General features: G+C 42.9%; 1 protein-coding gene across 5 annotated transcripts in view; it reads left to right on the top strand.

Annotated features, from left to right (window-relative positions):
* The window catches only part of SH3BGR (SH3 domain binding glutamate rich protein), a 247,851-nt gene that overhangs the window by 15,086 nt on the left and 207,376 nt on the right, over positions 1–25,389 (top strand). For 4 of the 5 annotated variants that reach the window (XM_053455751.1, XM_053455749.1, XM_053455750.1 and 1 more), the window contains one exon: positions 2,026–2,291. The gene's annotated coding sequence lies outside the window, so the exon portion shown is untranslated. Of the gene's footprint in view, positions 1–2,025; positions 2,292–25,389 lie in introns of those variants that run through there. The other variant, XR_008346284.1, reaches the window with a different exon arrangement.

Here is a 25,389-nt window from a genome sequence, read left to right as displayed (position 1 = left end):
ATATAAGGAGTGTATTTGTCTTATAGTGTATACGTCTGTAAGTATGTGCAAGGGCAGTGTATATTTATGGGGAGGCATTTGTGTGTGTGTGTGTGAGCAGTTTATGTATGTTTGGGCAGGCGTGTATAAGGGTAGTGCATATGTGTGAGTACTGGCAAGTGTGTATGTGCAGGCAATTGCAGCGTATACGTGTGTTTTTGTGGGCAGGCATGCGTAAGAGCAGTGCATATGTGTGTGTGTATGAGCAGGCATGTCGTACTTAAAGGGAAGAGAATGATTCCCTGTAACACATGTTTAACTCAGGGGCACCTAGGGTTAAATCCAGGCCTATTTCTGTTTAAAATGAGTGTGTGTCACTGTATGTAGCATTTGGACACTTGGTCTAGGGCATCACTAATACAAAGCGCCACGTGTTAGTAAGTGAAGGATGTGTTTGAATGCGTGTCTGGGTGTGATAGCGTATGTTTGTGGGTCTGTTATTGTGCACATCTGTTTTTATGGGTATGTTAGTCTGTTTCCAGGTGTGTTATAGTGGGCATGTGTTTAGGTATATTAGGGTGGGAATGTTTTGGGGTGTATTATTGTGTGTGTGTGTATGTTATTCAAGTGTTTAAGTGTGTGGATATGTTCCTGTGTGCATGACGTGTTAGGAGTCTTAGATGGATCCTTCAATACATCATAGTAGTCTCTGTGGCTGTGTCCAGTGCGGTCCATCTGTGGTTGTAAGATTTTTCTGTTTCTGTGGGAATTTTCTCCCATTCATCTAGTAGAACGTTTTATGAGGTGAAGGTGATATACCTTTTTGGACAGCACTATGCTTCTAACTTTGTGGGAACAGTTTTGGGGACGGTCCTTTTCTATTCCATCATGACTGTGCCCCAGTGTACAAAACCACGTCCATAAAGGCATGGTTGCAAAAATTCCCCACAGAAACTCTCCAAAATCTTGTGGAAATCGTTCCCAGAAGAGTGGAAGCCGTTATTGATGCAAAGGGGGACCAACTACATATTAATGTCTATGTATTTATAATGTGATGTCATAAAGTCCCTGTTGGTGAAATGGTCAGGTATACCCTACCAGTAAAATGCTATCCCCCCCAGATTTTTAGGGGTTCCTACGCCCATGCCCCTGGTAGGGAAGAGGTGGATTGGATAACTGTTTACCTACTTGCTTACCCATGCCTCCCAGCTTTTCAGGTTTTTATGGGACAGCCCTTACTGTTTCATTGTCTTCGGAAGTTGCCCCATTGTCCCACTTTTGCGGGCAGTGCGGATCATGGGCTAGTTGGAGAGGATCTTATGCAGGGAGCTGTGTGATCAATGGAGGTCAACTGGTAGCCCACCTGTTGCCACCCCCATGACAGGAGTTAACTTGAACACTTGCAATGTTAGTGGGTAACGCCATGCTGCTTTAACTGCTGATGGAACATCATCATGTACTACTAGAATCAGCGAATAAAAAAGCTATTTGGAGAAAGGAGTGGTTATAAGAAACTGTACATTGTGTCTGTTGGGAACCTTTAATAGATTACACCGGTTTCAGATAACAATTGCCACGGGATATAGTGTCGGGGGTAAGACTGCCCTCGTGTGGCTGCTACAGAAATTGCATCGTCCTCTACATAGTGGATGCTTTCTGAATGTTGTGCTGACATATTAGAAAGTCCAGAAACCTTTATATTTTACTAATATACAAAATGTGACTATTTAAAATATATATATATAAAATCAATCAAGCGCTTGCTGGGGTATTTCATATTCTACATCAGTGCTGGGCTGATGGCCACACAGTTAAGGATGGGATCGGCTGCACAAACAGCGATGAAGGTACGTAGGATGTGTCGTTGGCCGCTGCCCCACCAATGAAGATTGAATATTAACCTACTTTTTAAGCGCTTGAATATGCATTCTATATAAATTTATATTTGGAGAACATTACGAAGGTGGCCCTACCTCCCAAGTTAAGTTTCAAGTATTGTTCCCCTCGCTACGATTTCTAATCCTTTTTTTTCTTTTCCTTTCCTAGGTTTCCAGAACGTGATTCTTGCCACACAAATGAACTGCACTAAGTCACCTCATTGCAATTATTCTCCACAATTCTTAAGGACGATTTGCTACTGAAGGACTACGAATTATTCTCAGCTGTCTCTTTTTTTGGTACTTCTGCCCCCAAGAAGAGGTCTTCACGTGCGGGTTTGACCTTGCACTGCATTTCAGTAGGATCCGTTCCAAACAGCATATTGTGTACACAGTTTGTAAGAAAGTTGGAAATAAACATTGTATTCTTTTTAAGTCTGCCTCTGAGGAGATATCCCTTGGTGTCTTTACAATGAGAATACCAACGATACATATTACAAAGTACACTTTTTTGGCTCATGTGGCAAATAAACCCACTTTAGATCTTAATTTCGCTTGAAATGATAAAGAAGCCCCTTTTGCCCGGGTTATTATTTCCCTGGGAAAAGCAGCCATTGACAAACATGATTATAGTAAATAAGCATTAAAAGGAGACCTTATGAGAGGCCTCGGACATACCACGATCACACAGCTCATCTCCAACATTCTATGCCCCACACAATGCTGTTCACATCCATTGGATCCCTCCATTGATGGCTGTAGAACTTGGTAATGATGAGACCGTCCTTTATGGAGAAGGCATTGATCAGGGCACAGCATTCATCCATTCTTACAGGAGATGAAGTGTTTAGAGATAGAAGGACTTCAAAGGTGGGAGATGGGTACTAGTTATGGTCTTTACTGTTTTCTTTGGGGACCTTATCATGAAACCACCCTCCAATAATTGTGACTAATTGTGTGGCCAGTGAACGTGTCACCATTGATGGTGCTGGTTCAGGTGGTTTCTGATTCTGGAGTCTCTGCAGACAGCTGTCTACTGCAGCCTTTGTCTTCTTTTTTTGGGCTCCATCTACAGACAAGGCCAAGAGCAAATAAGAGACTGAGGAGAGATCTCGCAGATGACCGGAGGTCTGTGGCAGACAAATCAGGTTCAGGACAGTCATACGCAATCTGGCTACAACACGGCAATAGACGATAAGGCACAGCATAAAGAAAGTATGGTCCAAGCTTAAGAGACGGATAACCATAGATCAAAATAAGGCACCAAGGGAGCAAACAGCAATCAAGTCAAAGTCCAAACCGGGTATAAGACCAGATATTCAAGCAGGTTGAGGCAAGTTATAAATAGGGCAAGTAAAAATTCCAAAGCCAAGGTTTAGAATCAGGATGAAATAATCTCAAGCAACCAGGAACCAACAAGGAAGTTCTAGGACGACAATGCCTCAACAATGACCCAGAATACTCAGGTGTGTTACAAACAGGTAGGGGTGACAGCTCCATGGGATATTTCAGCAGTCCCGGAGCTTCCTTTTGGTGACGAGGGTACTGTTCCTGACAGTATCCATCGCATAGGATATAGAGATTATTATGCTGCACAATATAATGATAGATTACATTTTATTTACAGAGTGCAAGCAGATTCCATAGCATTAACAATAACATTAAAACTGACAATATACAAAACTGACATCTTCTATACCAAACTTGTTCTTCGAGCACCATTAGTCCATATGTCAGTGTATCTATAAGAGTTTTCCATGCATTGGCTTGCTGAGGCTTTTAAACCATTGTAAAGTTCAAGAATAACAAACCACGAGAAGAAGAATCTCGTTGGGATTTGATGACTCGGGGACATAATGCTCATTAATCTTCAAAACTCTTTGCCAGACACACACACGTAGAACTGTAATAGAAGCATGCCAACCTGCCAAGTATGGAGATGCCAGGCTTGTCATGGACTACAATCTTAGTTGGAACCCCAAGCTCTAATCTCCTAATTGTGGTATAACATGTCATACTGCAGTGTGCGCTTTTTTGTGGTAGGGTAGGGTAGAGATATATGGGGGTGCAGAGTTGGTACCTCTGTAGGTCAGGGTAAGAAGTTTGAATTTGATTCTGGAGGGTATGGGGAGCCAGTGGAGCGATTGGAGTGGCTGATGAGGAACGGTAACAGAGAAAGGTTAGTCCAGCCTCAGTGTTGAGGACGGCTTGGAACGGGAAAAGGTGGGAGAAGAGGACCTCCCGAGCTGATCTTCTGCTGGAGCAGGTGAGTCTACAGCCTGGATTTAATATTTCCATAATAAACCCTGGCAATAAATCGGAATAATATACTGATTATTTGCTTAAAAAATACCACACATTAAATAAAAATATTAAATATATATAAAAAAATAATAAGAAGGTTTTAGACACTGGATCCAGTTCAGGTTTTATCTCCTTTTAAGAACCTGGTCACTTTCTATCATTTCTGGTGGGGAAGTTATTATAACACCCCCCCTGTGATGGGCTGTGTGCTGCGGATTCCATGTCAGACCTACAAACATCTAAATATTCTTTTTCCAAAAAGAAAAAAATGGAAACTATTATAGTAAAACGGAGCTCCCTGTGTTTTATTTCTTGTAAAGTTCATTTAATGTGTTAGGGGTGGGTAATTTCTGGTCCAAAGAGAGGGGGCTTCTGATCGCTATCGATAAAGGATCGCTTTAAGGCGTGCTTCTGTATTGAGAGTGAAAACAAATTTATAGTTATATATCCAAAGCGGATTTTCAGCCCCGGTAGCCCAGCTGCATACTGTGTGAGCATAAAAGTGTTGCGCATATCCAGCCGTTGCACTCTTACATCATTAAGTGGCTGCTGGCCTTAAAGCGCCAGGGTCGCCTCGTCATCGCCAGTACCTGGAATACCAGTGAGCACGCAGGGCCCAAAGCCAACTCGGCGGTAAGCGATGGCACCTTTTGTTTTAGATTATCAACCCTCGTATGACCTTGTAAGAGTTACCGGCGACCACAGACTCCTAGAAGAGAAATAGACGATATCTTCAAGTTTATTACTAAAGCATCAGAATCGTCAAGAACTGCAATTTTTTTTAGGGAAATGTTATCCAATTTATGAAGTTTGATGGTTCCTTGGCATCTTCTCATTCCTGGGCATCCTGATGTATAACTGAATGCCCTGTCTGTCCGGGGCTCTGTGCGCGGGCATACAGCGGCCTCTAGTGGTACAAATGTGAAACTAAATATGAGAATTGATACAAATTGATACAAAGAGGCTGAGTTTTTAATCTCCATTACCTATACTGTGTTATTTAACCCTTTGAGTATGGGGACTTTTCCCCCCAATGGTAGGCCAATTTCATGTAGTCCTAAATGTAGAATTCCTATTCTAGTCAATGTGAATGACACCAGCCAATCACATGAATGCTTTGAGAACACTCATGCATTGCTAGTTTAGCTCTGATTGGCTGCTGCCTTTGTGACTAGTGGGGGAAGCGCTACTTAGTGCAAAAAGTTTGATACTAATGCTTTCAGCCAGACGAGGATTTAAATGAACCAGAAGTCTAATTTTCTAACACCGGTAACAGATTTGATACAATTTAGGGACTAAATAGTAACATTAAAACACATAATAATAAAAAAGCAGGCTCACCATTGCTCACCATAAATTGGGTATTTCTAAATTTGAAGCAAAATTCCCAATGTACATATATTTGTGCCAATAAATATTGTATAATATGGATGTATGTGGTTTCAAATGGAAGCCCTGATTCTACTGGAAAAAATATATGCATAGTGTATATTTGGGCAAACTTCACTCCCTACCATATTGAATATATATGATTAATTTATTGTCAATTTTACTTAAATATTTAAAATAAGGTAATATATATGTTATGAAATAATAAATAATTTGATAAGATAGAAATAAAATGGTTCATTATGTACTACGGTATTATTTCTTATTTTTTTAATTTTAGGGTTTGGGGGCAGGGAAGAGATTTTTTTACATTTCTATTTCCTAGTAGGAAGGTTATAGGTTTTGTGGGCACCATTTTTTTTTTTACATTTTAAATTTTTTTATCCCTTTTTTATATATTTATTATTAATGTTACTTTTTACACTTTTTTTGACTGCAGATCCCTTTAAAGACCTCAGAGAACCAGGCGGTTTCCTCTTATGAGTTCACATCACTGGGGTCTGTTTATAGATTTTTTATGTAGGTGCTTGTGTAAGTGTGTATGTCATTTACCTGGGGGCATGAGGGGCCACTGAGCTTTACAAGGTGCCAGGGGGCCGCTGAGCTTTACTTTACTTGTCCCTTTACTTGTCAGCCATTGTTGTTGTATAGATTAGAAAACATCAAACCTTCTCCATGTTCTGCATAATGATGTCATTAACAATATTGTGTCAGCTTCCTATGCCAAATGAACCATTTATGGAGTATATTTTAGTGATAATCTCATTATTGCCATCTATACTCATTTATTCACCAGAGTCATAATTTATTGTAAACACCACAGATATGTCTTTTTTTGAAACAATGGTCAGGAAAGTTTGGCTGCTATAAGCTAAGTTACCATATTCTGTTTCTAAAGTAACGTAGCCCATTTGAAGCTGGTGCCAAACCAGGTACGGCATACAAAACAGGTCCAACAGGACCAGCGACCTACATTCCATCTCCGCATTGGCACTACATGATGCATCGGCATTGGCATACATTCGTACGGACATGGCTAGTAACTCTCTGATACTGTAGAGGGCAGTGCAGAGACAAAAATAGGTGGAACGGTGTGGTGGATATGTGTAACAGCCTACCAGCAGAAGAAGTTTGAGGTCCACAGGACCCCGCGGATATTTGCACCTTTATTTCATGAAATAAAGCCTTACTCAACGCAAAGAAGATTTACCTTACTGAGAGGTGGTGGGTATGTAGAACAGTCTCCCAGCAGAAGTAGCTTGAGGTCCGCAGAGATTTTTATTTTCCTTACCTTTGCATCTAATTTGAGATTTTTATTATTATTTATTATTATCTTTTATTGATATAGCGCCAACAATTTACGCAGCGAAATTATTAAAAGCTTAGTTTGAGAGTGAAATGATGTAGGAGTTTTTTTTCAGTAGTGATATCTCTGGTATTGTAATGGTTAACTACAGCTTCTTCTTTTTTTATTTTTTGCTGTATGTAACCTCTTGCATCCTGATTGTTTCCTGACAATAACTTGTTTAACCCTGTCTGACCCAGAAAAAGTAACATCTTGTAATTACTGGCAACCATCCCGAAAATGGGAGGGGGGGGGGGGGCAAGGAGCAAAAAAAAAAGGCACAGACCAGTGGTGTAGGGGCAGTGATAGCACAGACTAGCTGTTGAAGTTGGGGGGGCCCGGGGCAATTTTTACACCAGGGCCCCGTGGTTTCTGGCCAAGCCCCTATGTGTTATCTTACAAAGGAATGAAGAAAAATTAAAACATATGTGAAATTGTTAGCAAAATATTCAGAGGTCAGTTCCCCTTTCAGGCCTTCACTGATAACCAGTTCTCTTATTTCACGATATGGCTTTGTATTTGCACTATTTGGTTATCTCGACAAAGGTTACAGAATGGGACAAAAATGTTGATTTACTTTACCTTTCTCGTGAAAAATTGTGACGCACCGAATTAGATTTGCGAGTTAATTGACGTTTATTTACACTATATTTCCTGAACCGAGTTTTCTTTTTGGACTTTAACCTTTTAAATGCCTCACCTTGGCAAGCTGGAAAATTTTTAGTATTTTTTGCTATCGTTAGGTGATAACTTTGAAATAACTTAACTAAGGAAACTTATATTGTTTTTTTTCCAGGACAAGATAAGATGTTCACGGATACAGGGCAAACCGTGCAACACAGGTGGATCATCAGGTGTCTGTTCTCCCCAGATGGAGCCTCGTGTTTCAGAGTAAACATGAGGCATCTGTCTTTTAACGGAACTCTTAAACACATTAGGCTAGGTTTCCACTTGGGTTTTTGTCCGGCGGTTTTTTCTTGATGAAAAACGCCAGGAAAACTGCCAAGAAAACTGCCACTGCATTTACCTGCGTTTTGGCGTTTTTTCTGCAGTTTTTTCTGGCGTTTTAGCCTTTCTGTGGAAATTGCTTTTTTTGACCTTAGGCAGTTTTTCCAGCCTTTACAAGTTAGAAGTTTCACCCAGCTAAAAGGGATTAGGATAAATGGCAAGTATCTGCCCTCTCCTGATGTCATTTACTTGGTAGACCCTTTTGTCTCTTTTCTGTGGTTTGTAAGGCATGCTTTATTCCGAATGTCTGCTCCTCTGGGAAGATTGGCCCCAAATGATGGTGCAAATTGTTTGCTGTTGCTTTTGGCACGCAGGATCCAGTTGATGCGTCGGGTATGTTTGTTTGTAATGGCATGTTTGTTCCAAATGGTGTAAAATTCAATATGAACCAGTCCAGGACTTTGTTTTGTGTGAAACTGTTTGTTTCCAGCCTATTTCTCGTAGGACACACAGATACTGGGTCCATCCTCTGCATTGTAACTGTGGAAAAAACGCCATAAAAAACGCCAAGGCAATAAACCCACATGGCTTTTTCATGGCGTTTTTTCTCTCCCATAGACTTCTATTGGAGAAAAACGCCAAGATTTCTTGCAAAAAACGCCAGAGTGTCAACATGCTGCGATTTTGAAAAACTGCCACAGAGCCCAAAAAAGCAGAAAAACGCCAAAGAGGACTGAAAAAACGCCAGACAGAAAAACGCCAGACAGAAAAACGCCAGACAGAAAAACGCCAAGTGGAAATGGCATTTTGCGATTTCCTATTGAAGAACAGCTAACATCTGGCTGCAGCCGTTTTTCACAAAAAAAACGCTAGGTGGCGCTATTGGCGTTTTTATGGGCGTTTTTAGCAAAAAAAAACCAAGTTTTTTGCAAGAAATCTTGGCGTTTTTCCTCCAATAGAAGTCTATGGGAGAGAAAAAACGCCATGAGGCTAGGTTTCCACTTGGTTTTTTTTTTGCTAAAAACGCCCATAAAAACGCCAATAGCGCCAACTGGCGTTTGTTTTGTGAAAAACGGCTGCAGCCAGATGTTAGCTGTAATTCAATAGGAAATCGCAAAATGCCATTTCCACTTGGAGTTTTTCTGTTTGGCGTTTTTTCAGTCCTCTTTGGCGTTTTTCTGCTTTTTTGGGCTCTGTGGCAGTTTTTCAAAATCGCAGCATGTTGACACTCTGGCGTTTTTTGCAAGGAAATCTTGGCGTTTTTCTCCAATAGAAGTCTATGGGAGAGAAAAGACGCCATGAAAAAGCCATGTGGGTTTATTGCCTTGGCGTTTTTTATGGCGTTTTTTCCACAGTTACAATGCAGAGGATGGACCCAGTATCTGTGTGTCCTACGAGAAATAGGCTGAAAACAAACAGTTTCACACAAAACAAAGTCCTGGACTGGTTCATATTGAATTTTACACCATTTGGAACAAACATGCCATTACAAACAAACATACCCAACTGGATTCTGCGTGCCAAAAGCAACAGCAAACAATTTGCACCATCATTTGGGGCCAATCTTCCTAGAGGAGCAGACATTCAGAATAAAGCATGCCTTACAAACCACAGAAAAGAGACAAAAGGGTCTACCAAGTAAATGACATCAGGAGGGGGCAGATACTTGCCATTTATCCTAATCCCTTTTAGCTGGGTGAAACTTCTAACTTGTAAAGGCTGGAAAAACTGCCTAAGGTCAAAAAAAGCAATTTCCACAGAAATGCTAAAACGCCAGAAAAAACTGCAGAAAAAACGCCAAAACGCAGGTAAATGCAGCGGCAGTTTTCTTGGCAGTTTTCCTGGCAGTTTTCCTGGCGTTTTTCATCAAGAAAAAAACGCCGGACAAAAACCCAAGTGGAAACCTAGCCTAAGGCATGCTTTATTCCGAATGTCTGCTCCTCTGGGAAGATTGGCCCCAAATGATGGTGCAAATTGTTTGCTGTTGCTTTTGGCACGCAGGATCCAGTTGATGCGTTGGGTATGTTTGTTTGTAATGGCATGTTTGTTCCAAATGGTGTAAAATTCAATATGAACCAATCCAGGACTTTGTTTTGTGTGAAACTGTTTGTTTTCAGCCTATTTCTCGTAGGACACACAGATACTGGGTCCATCCTCTGCATTGTAACTGTGGAAAAAAACACCATAAAAAACGCCAAGGCAATAAACCCACATGGCTTTTTCATGGCGTTTTTTCTCTCCCATAGACTTCTATTGGAGAAAAAACGCCAAGATTTCTTGCAAAAAACGCCAGAGTGTGAACATGCTGCGATTTTGAAAAACTGCCACAGAGCCCAAAAAAGCAGAAAAACGCCAAAGAGGACTGAAAAAACGCCAAGTGGAAATGGCATTTTGCGATTTCCTATTGAAGAACAGCTAACATCTGGCTGCAGCCGTTTTTCACACAAAAAACGCCAGGTGGCGCTATTGGCGTTTTTATAGGCGTTTTTAGCAAAAAAAAAAACAAGTGGAAATCTAGCCTTAGGCTTGGTTTCCATTGGGGTTTTTTTTGCTAAAAACGCCTATAAAAACGCCAATAGCGCCACCTGGCGTTTTTTTGTGAAAAACGCCTGCAGCCAGATGTTAGCTGTAATTCAATAGGAAATCGCAAAATGCAATATCCACTTGGCGTTTTTCTGTCTGGCGTTTTTTCAGTCCTCTTTGGCGTTTTTCTGCTTTTTTGGGCTCTGTGGCAGTTTTTCAAAACTGCAGCATGTTGACACTCTGGCGTTTTTTGCAAGAAATCTTGGCTTTTTTTCTCCAATAGAAGTCTATGGGAGAGAAAAAACGCCATGAAAAAGCCATGTGGGTTTATTGCCTTGGCGTTTTTTATGGCGTTTTTTCCACAGTTACAATGCAGAGGATGGACCCAGTATCTGTGTGTCCTACGAGAAATAGGCTGAAAACAAACAGTTTCACACAAAACAAAGTCCTGGACTAGTTCATATTGAATTTTACACCATTTGGAACAAACATGCCATTACAAACAAACATACGCGACCGGATCCTGCGTGCCAAAAGCAACAGCAAACAATTTGCACCATCATTTGGGGCCAATCTTCCCAGAGGAGCAGACATTCGAAATAAAGCATGCCTTACAAACCACAGAAAAGAGACAAAAGGGTCTACCAAGTAAATGACATCAGGAGAGGGCAGATACTTGCCATTTATCCTAATCCCTTTTAGCTGGGTGAAACTTCTAACTTGTAAAGGCTGGAAAAACTGCCTAAGGTCAAAAAAAGCAATTTCCACAGAAAGGCTAAAACGCCAGAAAAAACTGCAGAAAAAACGCCAAAACGCAGGTAAATGCAGTGGCAGTTTTCTTGGCAGTTTTCCTGGCGTTTTTCATCAAGAAAAAAACGCCGGACAAAAACCCAAGTGGAAACCTAGCCTTAGGCTTGGTTTCCATTGGGTTTTTTTTTGCTAAAAACGCCTATAAAAACGCCAATAGCGCCACCTGGCGTTTTTTTGTGAAAAACGCATGCAGCCAGATGTTAGCTGTAATTCAATGGGAAATCGCAAAATGCCATTTCCACTTGGCGTTTTTCTGTTTGGCGTTTTTTCAGTCCTCTTTGGCGTTTTTCTGCTTTTTTGGGCTCTGTGGCAGTTTTTCAAAACTGCAGCATGTTGACACTCTGGCGTTTTTTGCAAGAAATCTTGGCTTTTTTTCTCCAATAGAAGTCTATGGGAGAGAAAAAACGCCATGAGGCTAGGTTTCCACTTGGGTTTTTGTCCGGCGTTTTTTTCTTGATGAAAAACGCCAGGAAAACTGCCAAGAAAACTGCCACTGCATTTACCTGCGTTTTGGCATTTTTTCTGCAGTTTTTTCTGGCGTTTTAGCCTTTCTGTGGAAATTGCTTTTTTTGACCTTAGGCAGTTTTTCCAGCCTTTACAAGTTAGAAGTTTCACCCAGCTAAAAGGGATTAGGATAAATGGCAAGTATCTGCCCTCTCCTGATGTCATTTACTTGGTAGACCCTTTTGTCTCTTTTCTGTGGTTTGTAAGGCATGCTTTATTTCGAATGTCTGCTCCTCTGGGAAGATTGGCCCCAAATGATGGTGCAAATTGTTTGCTGTTGCTTTTGGCACGCAGGATCCGGTCGCGTATGTTTGTTTGTAATGGCATGTTTGTTCCAAATGGTGTAAAATTCAATATGAACCAGTCCAGGACTTTGTTTTGTGTGAAACTGTTTGTTTTCAGCCTATTTCTCGTAGGACACACAGATACTGGGTCCATCCTCTGCATTGTAACTGTGGAAAAAACGCCATAAAAAACGCCAAGGCAATAAACCCACATGGCTTTTTCATGGCGTTTTTTCTCTCCCATAGACTTCTATTGGAGAAAAAAAGCCAAGATTTCTTGCAAAAAACGCCAGAGTGTCAACATGCTGCAGTTTTGAAAAACTGCCACAGAGCCCAAAAAAGCAGAAAAACGCCAAAGAGGACTGAAAAAACGCCAAACAGAAAAACGCCAAGTGGAAATGGCATTTTGCGATTTCCTATTGAATTACAGCTAACATCTGGCTGCATGCGTTTTTCACAAAAAAACGCCAGGTGGCGCTATTGGCGTTTTTATAGGCGTTTTTAGCAAAAAAAAAACCCAATGGAAACCAAGCCTGAAAAAGCCATGTGGGTTTATTGCCTTGGCGTTTTTTATGGCGGCCGTGCAGGAGCCGAGGATGAATCGCAGGAAATCCTGCGCGTGTCACCCCCCAAAAAAGGGGGGGCGGAACGTGCCGTAGCGTACCTAGCGGGGGGCGGGGAGGTGGAGGAGCAGGCTCGCAAGGGAGCGGTATCGGAGGTCTTTAACAGACCACCGGCTCCCTTGAGTGATTTTAAGCCGGTTCAAGGACCTCCGATACCGCTCCCTTGCGATCCGCGCGGCAACAGCTGTTGTGCGCCGGGGTTTGTTGTCAGATCCCGGCGCACAACACTGAAGCCGCGCCCACCGCTGTCCGTGCCCTCTGACCCCCGTGCCCTCGGAAGAAGAACTGAAGAAGAAGAGGAGCGAAGAGCAGGAAAAGGAGCTGTAAGGAGAAAAGAGGAAAGGTAGGAAAGCATACAGTGAGAGTGGATTGGTGTATGTGTGTGGATTAGTGTATGTGTGTGGATTGGTGTATGTGTGTGGATTGGTGTGTGTGGATTGGTGTGTGTGTGTGTGGATTGGTGTGTGTGTGTGGATTGGTGTGTGTGTGTGGATTGGTGTGTGTGGATTGGTGTGTGTGTGTGTGGATTGGTATGTGTGTGTGGATTGGTATGTGTGTGTGGATTGGTATGTGTGTGTGGATTGGTATGTGTGTGGATTGGTGTGTGTGTGGATTGGTGTGTGTGTGGATTGGTGTGTGTGTGGATTGGTATGTGTGTGGATTGGTATGTGTGTGTGGATTGGTATGTGTGTGTGGATTGGTGTATGTGTGTGGATTGGTGTATGTGTGTGGATTGGTATACGTGTGGATTGGTATACGTGTGGATTGGTATATATGTGTGGATTGGTAAGTGTGTGAGAGTCATGGGTGTTATGCTGTACCATTTCCAATGTATTTTTCATGATCTAATTATGCTCTAAAGTACATCATAACTCCCATCACTCTATACTGTTCCATACAGTGGCAGAGCTGGGAGACAGAGGCCTTGCACCCCCACCGCAGGACTCCTGAAAGGTAAGTAGTTACTAAGCAGGTATGTTAAATAATTTGTTTTTGGTTTATTAAATACAATTATATATTGCAATTATACATTTTTGTAGTTTAAACTATAAATTGCGCAAAATTATGTTTTTTTGTCGAAGTGACACACCACGCGAGTTATGCTCGATTTTTTGCCGATTTTTGACACACCACGCCAAAAAGGTTGTCCATCACTGGCCTAAGGCAAAGAACGTTCCCTTGTTGTGATTGTTTTAGGCCAACTTGGCTCATAAATATAATTCCTGGATTGATGGATCTAGGATTTTGGCAGTCAGGCTCATGAGGCAAATAATGCAGGTAGGCCAGCTCTGCAGCTTACATTTCACTTTTACCTTTGCAGCTCCCATAATACTCATCCAGCGTGTGGATGGTCCGGTAACTCTCTATGCATTTGTTTTTTATACTGACCATGGGCATCGATTGCGGCTAAAATGTTTAGTAGAGAGAAAGGACAGAAGACAGAAAAGACTGGAAAGAGGAAAGAGAAGGGACAGGGGATACACAAGTGCAATGTAAGGAGAGAGAGGATAACGAAGGGCAGAAAAGGCAAAGCGTTGAATGGACCAAATGAGACAAATAAGGGAAAGAAGGGGAGAGCAGAGAGGATGTCGGGCATCACCTAGAGTCCTACAGACAGCGAGGCATGGCTGCCCCTTTAAGAGGCGTAAGAAAATAAAGGAGAAAGACAGATGACAAAATAAATGCAACAAGAGAAAGGATAATGTTGGAATGGAGAGAAAAGGAAGAGAGGAGACAAATAGAAACTACAGCAGAAAAGAGAGATAGTTGATGAGAATGGTAAGAGCTAAAGGAGAGAAAAAAGGGAAGTAGAGAAGAGCAAAAAAAAAAAACAAAGGGGGGGGAGAAAAGAGAGAAGCTCACACTTCTGACCCTGGCACTAACCTGACGTCCCATACTGCTGAACATGGTTGGCTAACGACTGATTTCCTGCAACGGTCTTATTATTCTACGCTCACCCTTGCTAAGAAATTATATTTCACCTCCCTTATCTCTTCCTTGACACAAACACCTAAACACCTTATCAATACTTTCAATTCCCTTCTTCGCTCTGTCACAACTACCCTTCCACTAACTTTATTGTCTCTGGCTTTGCCACCCCCTCCTACCTCTGCTCTCCCATACACTGAACTCTTCTTCCTCTTCTATATTAAACCAGTTCTTTCTTGTCAGTAAAGACACACAATCCTATACCCACTCATCCTACCTAGTCTCTCTCATCTACTCTTGTCCCTACACTAAATCACATCTAGTTAATCTCTACTTTTTCTACTGGATACATCCCATACTCCAAAAATATGCTATCATGTCAAAAAAAGTCACCCCTGGACCCCACCAATCTGTCCAACTACTTGTCCATTGCATGTACATATTAACCTCTAACAAATCAATAAAATAACCACAGACACAGAATTGTAAATTGGATAAAATTGGCCGTAGCTTTATTTAAAAGGGTATAAGAGGCATTAACAACACAAACCATTTAACGTAATAACCAAATAACTTCTTATAAATAATACATCAAATACAATCCGCCCCTTTCTCAGCCAGATTGTGTAACACCAAGCCTCTGTCCACCTCAACACAGAGGCGACCTTTACCCCTTATAAAACTACGACAATATAACATATTACATACCTTACATTTAAAACAAAAGGGAGGGGGGGTGGGACGCTTGCTCAGCAACAGCTCCTTGAAGATTTTTCTTGAGGTGAATTTAATCTCCCTGCGCGCAGCTATTTATTTTACAGTTGCCTCACGCTGTAAGCACAGCTGACTGCACCAATCAGCTGTGCTTATTTTTCCCGCCGCACAGAATGCCCAATAAAACCTCGTGCTGCAGCACAGCTGATAAACCAATCAGCTGCGCTAAATAAACTGTCTGCCCAGTAACCTAGAATTAGATTTAGCTAGCCTAGCCCGCCAAAACTTTATGCCTTAACTATCCTGACCTTTTAGTGACCCTAATTATATAACTAATTGTCCAGCAATGGACAATTAGCGCGCCGCTTAGGCAGCTTGCGCTTTCAATTCCCATCTCTCTACTTCTCCTCGCCTCCAAACTTCTTCAATGACTTGTATACACAACCAACTAAGTTCCTTGACTCGTACTCTGTACTTGACCTGCTTCAGTCTGGATACTTATCGGTCATTTATTAATTTAGAAGCAACTCAGAATTCAGAATTGTTAGGCCTTTTATGTTTTTTAGGTTGTGCGCTCCTCTGTGCTTGTGTTCGCAAAACTGTCTGACTCCTCGTTCCGTAATAAAGTGCGATAGACGATGAGTGAACTTTTGGTAAAAGAGGAAGAACATTCATTCGCAAAGAGAACGTGCAGCTAACATACCAGTGATATGCAGGCTGTAAACATAAACCTTTTCTTGAACCATTTCTATCTTTATCTTAAAAAGCTCAGGCTTCCCTATTTGCACATATGGGCAGTTTCATGTATATAGCGGCAGTTACATACCGTATACGCTAAAGAATGTGCTGGAACATTCATATGCTGGAACATTCCAGTATCTGCTGAAAAGACCCTGCCGTTCGGCGCCCCTGCCCGAGACTTGAATTAAAGCATTGGTTTTTTTTTTAAACTTTATTTAACATGAAGGATGTTAAATAAAGTTTTTTTTTTTTTTTAAAAAAAAACATGTTTTAATTTAAGTCCCGGGCAGGCGCCCCTGCTGCCATGGCGCCCTGTGCAGCCACACAGGTCGCACACACCCCTAAGGCCGGCCCTGCCTCCTACAATTGTATAAGTTTCATGCCTATAAACATACACATTAACTCCCTTCTTCCCGTCTACCACAAGCTCGCCTTTCCTAGCCCCTCTCCTGCTTTTTTGTCAATACTTTTTCGCCCCAATTCAACCTCCTTCCCTAACTTTGCAGTCACGTCATGAGGATAAAGGAGCGCAGATTTCAAATTCCTAGAAAAGGGACAAACCCGGAACATCCTTAAACGGGATCCTTAAGCCGTGCCTCACCCCGCTCCTTTTTGCCTATAACTTGCTGGAAATTTTTTTAAAAATCTGATCATAGATTTCATTTAAAATAAAAATCTGGTCAGCTCAAATCCTGCACGCATTCTTCATGGTCATAATCCGAAGGCAAGGAAATAGGATGCCTACTGCTTAATTTGTTTATGATATTAAGAGAGTTTACATAAAGGATTTGCCAGATGAACGTTTAGTTTACCGTATCTGTGTATAAATAGCAGTCGCCTGTTCTCATGCAATTAATTTTAAAATGCCACAAAAAAAAAAAAAAAAAAAAAAGATAACATTGACATCTAAAAAAAAAAAACACAAATTATTCTTGCAAACTCTCAAAGAGAGAGAGTTTGTATCCCATACAACCCCAACAATGGGCAATGAATATTAAACTTGTTTAGTGTGCATTATTTAACCTGTATTCAAAAATGACTCGACTTTAGAGGAAGCTGCAACTCCAGAGCTGTTCCGACGTTCTCGGACAACAAATTTCGTTTCTCAGCCGTTGGTTTCTGATGAAATTTGGAGACCTTTTTTGATTCGGAACGACATTCGTGGGGGGCCTTCTCAAAGAGATGTCCATTACACCTTCTGGACTCCCCTTTATAGAAAGTTACAAAAAAAAATATTTCCTTGGAGTAAGGGCGGTCAAAGAGGTGCCGCAGTAATAGGGCACTGGACCTGTGGAGCAGGACTGAATTTCCCTAATAACATTACATCATGTGACCCCCGCGGAGGACAGCCGGAGGGCAAGCGGCTAGAGCTAGGTAAGCAGAGGTGGCCGGGAGGTGGTAATGTATGGATATGTGTTTGTATATATGTATGTGAGCATGGATGTATAACTGTATGTGTGAGTATGGATATGTACATGTGTGTGTGAGAATGGATGTGTAATTGTGAGTGTGTAAGAAAGCATGGATATGCACGTGTGTGTGTGTGTGAGCATGGACGTGTAATTCTGTGTGGGTGTGTGAGCATGGACGTGTAATTCTGTGTGGGTGTGTGAGCATGGACGTGTAATTCTGTGTGTGAGCATGGACGTGTAAGCGGCGTGAGATGGACTATATGTTAGAATGAATGTGCACGTGTGTCGGAGAACTTCCGAGAACTTCTATACCTTGGGGCTCCAAATTACCGTATTTGCTCGATTATAAGACGAGGTTTTTTTCAGAGCAAATGCTCTGAAAAATACCCCTCGTCTTATAATCGGGGTCGTCTTCTAATCAGACCTCAAATAGAGGTCTGATTAGGAGACTAAGATCCAGATCCCCCGCACCGCTGCAGGGGACCTGGATCCTCCTGTCATCGCCCCCCCCACACACACACACACACACTTACCGGTGCTTCCGGAGGTGAAGTTGGCAGCGGGGGTTTGTATGCGTCCGTCGCAAATACCTTCCCCGACTGTCAGAGATCATTGTTCCAGAGTTCCTGATCTCTGACAGCCGGGGAAGGTATTTGCGACGGACGCATACAAACCCCCGCTGCCAACTCCACCTCCTTCCGGCTGCCGCGGAATGAGACGTCAACCCGCTGCCCCGGCAATACACCAGGAAATTGGAAGCACCGGTAAGTAAGTAAGTGTGTGTGTGTGTGTGTGTGTGTAGGGCATTTCTGGAATGCCTTACACCCCTATATGCCACTCTGGCACTTAGGGGGTTAAAAGGCATATTATGGGGCAGAGTGGCATATAGGGAGGTATAAGGCATTTCAGGAGGCAGAGTGGCGTTAAGGGGGCATTTAATAGTGCACTCTGCCTCCTGAAATGCCTTATACCTCCCTATATGCCACTCTGCCCCATAATATGCCTTTTAACCCCCTAAATGCCAGAGTGGCATATAGGGGTATAAGGCATTTCTGGAGGCAGAGTGCTCTATATAATGCCTTTTAACTCCCTTAATGCCACTCTGCCTCCTGGAATGCCTTATACATCCCTATATGCCACTCTGCCCCATAATATGCATTTTAACCCCCTAAATGCCAGAATGGGATATAGGGGTATAAGGCATTTCTGGAGGCAGAGTGGCACATAGGGGGTCAAAAGGCATACCATGGGGCACAGTGGCATATAGAGGGTTAAAAGGCATATCATGGGCCACAGTGCCATATTGGTGTGGCAAGCCTGGGGGCAGATGTGCGTAACTGGGGGACAGGTTGGAAAATACAATAGAAAATATAAAAGAAATAAAAACAAAAAAAAAATATTTTTCTCAATCATAGCTTTTATTAACAAACAATCGTTCACATAGTTTAGATGAATTAACATTTATTGGTAAAACTTTTTTCCTTTAGGGTCGTCTTATATTCAGGCTTTTTCTTTTTTTCCTAAGTTAATATTCAGATTTTGGGGGGTCGTCTTATAATCAGGGTCGTCTTATAATCGAGCAAATACGGTATATAGATATCTTCATCGAGCGGTTTGAGAGAAATCAGATGCACAGACAGGATGTATAACATGATCTCTGCTTTACTCCTCCTTATGAAATGCTTATACACGCTTTACAATAGAAGGCAGGAAATAACACTATGCTTTAGCCAAAACTGCTGGTAATTCAACAAAACCGCTGCCACTTTCAACTGGCTGAAACCGTCTACATGCAATTAGAGACAAATATCATCATATCACAAATCCAAACCAAATAGTAACAGAAATGGAATAAACCAGTGATGGGCAACCTTTTTGGCGTGGTGCGTCAAAAAAAAAAACAGCATTACTCGCGTGGTGTGTCACTTCGACAAAAAAATACATAATTTTGCGCAATTTATAGTTTAAACTACAAAAATGTATAATTGCAATATATAATTGTATTTAATAAACCAAAAACAAATTTAACATACCTGCTTAGTAACTTCTTTGTTCATCAGTCGATTTCGTATGTTGCCCTTGATATACCAATCCACACACATACACCAATCCACACACACACACCCCAATCCACACACACACACACACACACACCAATCCACACACACACACACCAATCCACACACACATACACCAATCCACTCTCACTGTATGCTTTCCTACCTTTCCTCCTTACAGCTCCTTTTCCTGCTCTTCGCTCCTCTTCTTCTTCAGTTCTTCTTCCGAGGGCACGGGGTTCAGAGGGCACGGACAGCGGTGGGCGCGGCTTCAGTGCTGTGCGCCGGGATCTGACAACAAACCCCGGCGCACAACAGCTGTTGCCGCGCGGATCGCAAGGGAGCGGTATCGGAGGTCTTTAACAGACCTCCGGCTCCCTTGAGTGATTTTAAGCCGGGTTCAAGGGAGATCCTTGAACCGGCTTAAAATCACTCAAGGGAGCCGGTGGTCTGTTAAAGACCTCCGATACCGCTCCCTTGCGAGCCTGCTCCTCCAGCGGCGGACATTACTGTCTGTCTCTGGAGGGGTGCCGGCAAGTTGGCACCCCCCTGATGAGCGGCACCCGGTGCGGACCGCTCCCCCGCTAGGTACGCTACTGCACGTCCCGCCCCCCCCCCCGTTCCTCCAGCACAGATTATTTCATCCTCGGCGGCCGTGCAGGAGCCGAGGATGAAATCCTGCGCGTCACCCCAAATGGCTATGCGTGTCAGCACTGACACGCGTGTCATAGGTTCGCCATCACTGGAATAAACAGTGGTTTGGTTTTGTCACGAACCGAGGACACAGGTTGATAAGGAGCCCAGGTGCAGGGGATACAACATATATGAACAAGACAGGACACACTATACAGAAACTAGCCTAGGACTATTGATAATTATTGGAGATTCCGTCACATCTTATGGCCATAGTATGCTTAGCCCACCACTACGCCAAAGTACTCCAATGACGGTGGGTCCTAACGCTAATCCCTGCATGACAGAGATACGGAACAAGCCAGACATGTAATCATAACACAGAGACATACCTTTGGACTACCGGATGGGGCAAACCTCATAAGGGAAGCAGAACTTAAGCAAGGAATGTCTCTTGGCTGGAAGCCCTATTGCAGGGCACACGGCAGGAAGCCCAATTGCAGGGCACACGGCAGGAAGCCCAATTGCAGGGCACACGGCAGGAAGCCCAATTGCAGGGCACACGGCAGGAAGCCCAATTGCAGGGTACTCTACTTGGGAGTCCACTTAGTGGGGCGCAGGCCGCAACTCAGGAACACGGCAGATTGCCCACTTGCAGGGCACACGGCAGGTTGCCCACTTGCAGGGTACTCAGCTTTGGAGTCCACTTAGTGGGGCGCTGGCCGCAACTCAGGAACACGGCAGGTTGCCCACTTGCAGGGCACACGGCAGGTTGCCCACTTGCAGGGCACACGGCAGGTTGCCCACTTGCAGGGCACACGGCAGGTTGCCCACTTGCAGGGCACACGGCAGGTTGCCCACTTGCAGGGCACACGGCAGGTTGCCCACTTGCAGGGCACACGGCAGGTTGCCCACTTGCAGGGCACTCAGCTTTGGAGTCCACTTAGTGGGGCGCTGGCCGCAACTCAGGAACACGGCAGATTGCCCACTTGCAGGGCACACGGCAGGTTGCCCACTTGCAGGGCACTCAACCAGGGTAGTCCGCTAGTGGGCAGTCATCCTGGGAGTCGCAATGCAGGGCACTCCTCTTGGGAGTCCACTAGTGGGGCGCTGGCCGCAACTCAGGAACAAGGCAAGGTACTGGAACAAGGCAAGGTACTGGAACAAGGCAAGGTACTGGAACAAGGCAAGGTACTGGAACAAGGCAAGGTACTGGAACAAGGCAAGGTACTGGAACAAGGCAAGGTACTGGAACAAGGCAAGGTACTGGAACAAGGCAAGGTACTGGAACAAGGCAAGGTACTGGAACAAGGCAAGGTACTGGAACAAGGCAAGGTACTGGAACAAGGCAAGGTACTGGAACAAATCAGGAACCAAACAGGTAGTCCTCCAACTTCAATGACAAGGCCCAGACTGCAGGGCTGGGCAGGTTTATAAAGGCTGACTTGATCATGAGATCAACTGCAGCTGGACCTGATAATTAGTCTGAGAGGTTCTGAATGGCAAGGGCTGCCACTAGTGGCTGGAAACATGAAATGAATAAGGCAAAGAATAAACAAGTCCAGCCAGCGCATGGTGAAGCGTTACAGGTTTCAACCGTAGATATAAGTAGATTGCACATGCAGCCGATGTAGGTGACACATCTTAAATTGGTTTAGGCACACATAGGAAGGGGTTAAATTCAATAACCATGCTGGCGAAACCAAATATAGGTAGAAAATACAAATGTCCACAAGTAGGTCATCCTGTGTGCAGTCCTCCATATTGTAAAGGGGCCAGTTGGGGAAATCAGAGTTTTCCCTTGTCCCACAAAACAGAATATGCCCCCGGTAGACCTCTGGTTGAATGGCAGGACTGTTTATATCACACATTCTAGAGATGACTCCCCAAGATGTCCCCATTTTAGGGCATTGGCCTGGCAGTGAGGATCATGGGCTGGTTGGTGAGATCCTCTGCACTCCCGTGACCGGCCCGGGGACGTCTGAAATCAATTGAGTGTTGAGTCTGTGTTGTTGATATCTGCGACCTCCATTGCAGCTTCCATGTGGCCTCCTCACAGCGCTCTGAAGCTGAGTGCCCGCTAGGTGGCTTTTTACATAAGGTTGCTGGGTGTCCACACAGATGTCCTCATTTCGGCACCTGAGGGGTATGCCCAACTGACCACGCTGAATAGATGCTTTCTGAACCACTTTAAAAAGAAGAGGGGCTTTATCAAGGAGTCCCAGCCATGTCCCCAGCCATCATACTGATCTGAGAGTTATTACCGGTGCAACAGGACGGGAACCGGTGGCAGAAGCATATAGTAGCTCTAGTGTGGCCCAAAAGCCCCTTCCACCCCCTAAAAACGGATATAATCATAAATTATATTACATTGCAATGTATTTATGGGTTTAAAGCAAAACTAAAAAGGAACACTCGTGACTTTTTTTCCAGGGATCACTAAAGCAAACTGAGGAGAACCCAGTGGCCCAACGATTTAGAGCGGCAGGTCCAATTTAGGGGGGGACAGATTGCTTTCTTAGACTATCAGTCTGCCCCTGCTCTATGGGCCATTTATAAGGGTTAGCAGTAGCTCAGAGTATTTTACATACAAAACATGGAAGACTAAGAAGTAGGCACACAAGAAATAGGTGTGAGCGTTCCAATAACTCTTTGCTGAACACATTTAAGGTTTGAGTAAAAAAAAAAAGAAATTCTCTCTTAATCTTTAACGGAATATGGGAAGTTTCAAAACAATTAGAAATTCAAGTGCCCTTGACTCTTACTATATATATATATGCTGATGCAAATGTTTAATTATGGATTTTAATTAATGTTTTACTAATATATGTTTGTTCAAATCACATATGACAACATCAGGTAAAGATATGAGTAAAAGAAAAGTAAACAGGAAGTTCCATAATGTATCTGTGACATCATAAGAGTAAATATAAATGGCCTTGACAATGAGATCGCAGTAACCAATAAACATATGAAGTTGTTTATGAATCATATGGGGAACAAATATACATCCAAAGGTGTGTGTTAGGAAAGGTGTGTGTTATGAAAGGTGTGTGTTATGAAATGATTGAATCCCACATTAGATGGAGTCCCCTCACACCCCCCCTATAGGCAGAATAATAAGACCACCTTGACCACATTTTCTCAAAGGGGTTGCATCTATTCTGCAAATGGTAAGAGATGTCCTTGTATAGTTTATTAGTATTTTTATATGTCATGTAGCATTTAACACATCTATACAGCCACGGGCCAGGGGGGAGATCGTTCTCTTGGGTTTCTCCTCAACTGGCCCATTAGATGTACGTTATGGACGGCCATTCCGAATCGGCATAGTCTCCACAGGATTCATTTGATGTCATATGCGGATGGCGCTGCCCTAGGTTAAGACCCTGTGATGGGGGGGGGCTTTCTATCTTCTAGCTACTGAAAGAAGTGTCACCAGTTTTGCTACAATCCTACAAATCCCCTTTAAAGCATCCATCAGTTGGCGCATACGCCATCTATATAACAACTTGTGCAACAATTCCATAAAGTTATATAAGGAAATATTTGCACGGCTTGCCTGTAAATGTTCCCCCGGTCTCCATAAAACCCTCTTTATGGTTAAAAAAGAAGAGGGCAATAAAGCATGACGACGTGATTTGCTCTCTCATAGACATGACAATAGTTAAATGACTTTACCATAACGTGAGATACAGATAAATGACATTCCTTTCATTTAAAATACAATAATATGTAAATTTCTTTTGCCCAAACTGTGTCTTCGTGCCGAATTTTACCGTTCCGTCCATTCGCCCAAATAATGAATGAATGCAACATTGGACTGCACCCATAATGAAAAAAATGACTTGGCATTGCACCCACTTTGCACCCATATTGCAAAACCATGGACTTGCCACTGCACCCGCTTTGCACCTCCATAAATTGCACCGGCACCCATGTTTTTAATTGAATCTTAGATACATACAGCTGAGCGGGTGAGTTTGGCAGCAGCTCGGATGTAATTAAAGTTTAAAGGATTTAAAGAAACACCCCACACACACACCCACTGCAGTTGTCCTTTAATTCAACTTCTTCTACGCATTTATTTCTTGTTTTCCATGGCAACCGGACAGACGAATGGGATTTCCGAACTGGAGACGGAGATGGACAAATATATGTTATGTGGGTGAAATCTGATATATACTGCAGGTTACTATTATTCTTTTTTTAATGGGGTAATATGCACTGTCCCCTACAAAGGGTCATCATGGGGGCAGGATATCAGTAGAACCGTTAATATGTGATGCACTTAACTAAGGATGATAATAAAACATATTTATTCTTTTTTTCGTTTTCTTGATTATTTGGTTTACACTGATTGGAGGATAGTGGGGAAAGGTTTTGGGATTTTTTTTTGTATTATGGATGCTTATAGAATATCTCCCCCTATTTCCAAGGTTTCAAGCAGGTAATTGTAATGTTCATTTGCCATCGATTCACTGCAGCAAAGGGTACCTTACTGCCCACGGTGATACAAGGACAGAGGGTGCTAGCCAATAAGAAAGCGGTGATCCTTAAGCATCAATGGGAGAATTCGTTTTTTAGGATGGGGAGCCATAGATTGGGCCCCCAAAAAACTTAAATCGCCCCAAGGAAGGGCTGGTATCTTCTGTCCCTGGGGACAAAAGAAACCCAGAGGTCTATAAGCCCCCTTAACTAACACTGGGACACATATTTGCACACACTTACACAAGTGTACACACTCCTGCTAGAAAACATACACACGCACACACACATACTCACACTAACACACCCATACACACTTACTCTAACATGTATTTTATTCATACATATACACTCCCTTACACCCTAATGCTCCCTCAATCCCTTACCCCTTTGTTTTGCCCAGAGCATTCTTTCTAGCAAACATCCTCACTATTCTTGCGGGGTCACAAAATTGCCTCCTGCGGTGTCCCTGCCTCTTCTTTGTGACACATTTTGTATGCCCAGGGTCAGCCTGTCCATGGTCGCCCATTTTTATATTTTTTATAAAGCTTTTAACTACCTCAAAGGCTTATGAGACCGGGAAACCATTGAAAAAATCTATTCTCACCTCACTAAAGAAAAAACAGAGACGTTAAAATGCTAAATAGTAGAATTCCCCTGGAGTTCATAAGCACTTCTATCCAACTAACCCACTGCCTGCAACTTTACCAACAATGGGTTAAGTCAGTGTCCCCCCACTATGAAGAACAAATGCATAGACATTTATTGGACCAACACAGAAAGAAATGTAAAGCTACAAATGTTTAGATGACCTCAGAAGTCTCTTCTT

Source organism: Spea bombifrons, chromosome 2 (assembly GCF_027358695.1).
Source record: "Spea bombifrons isolate aSpeBom1 chromosome 2, aSpeBom1.2.pri, whole genome shotgun sequence".
Lineage (NCBI taxonomy): Eukaryota > Metazoa > Chordata > Amphibia > Anura > Pelobatidae > Spea > Spea bombifrons.
The sequence above is the reverse complement of the archived record's forward strand: the minus strand, read 5'-3'. Positions and strand labels throughout refer to the sequence as shown.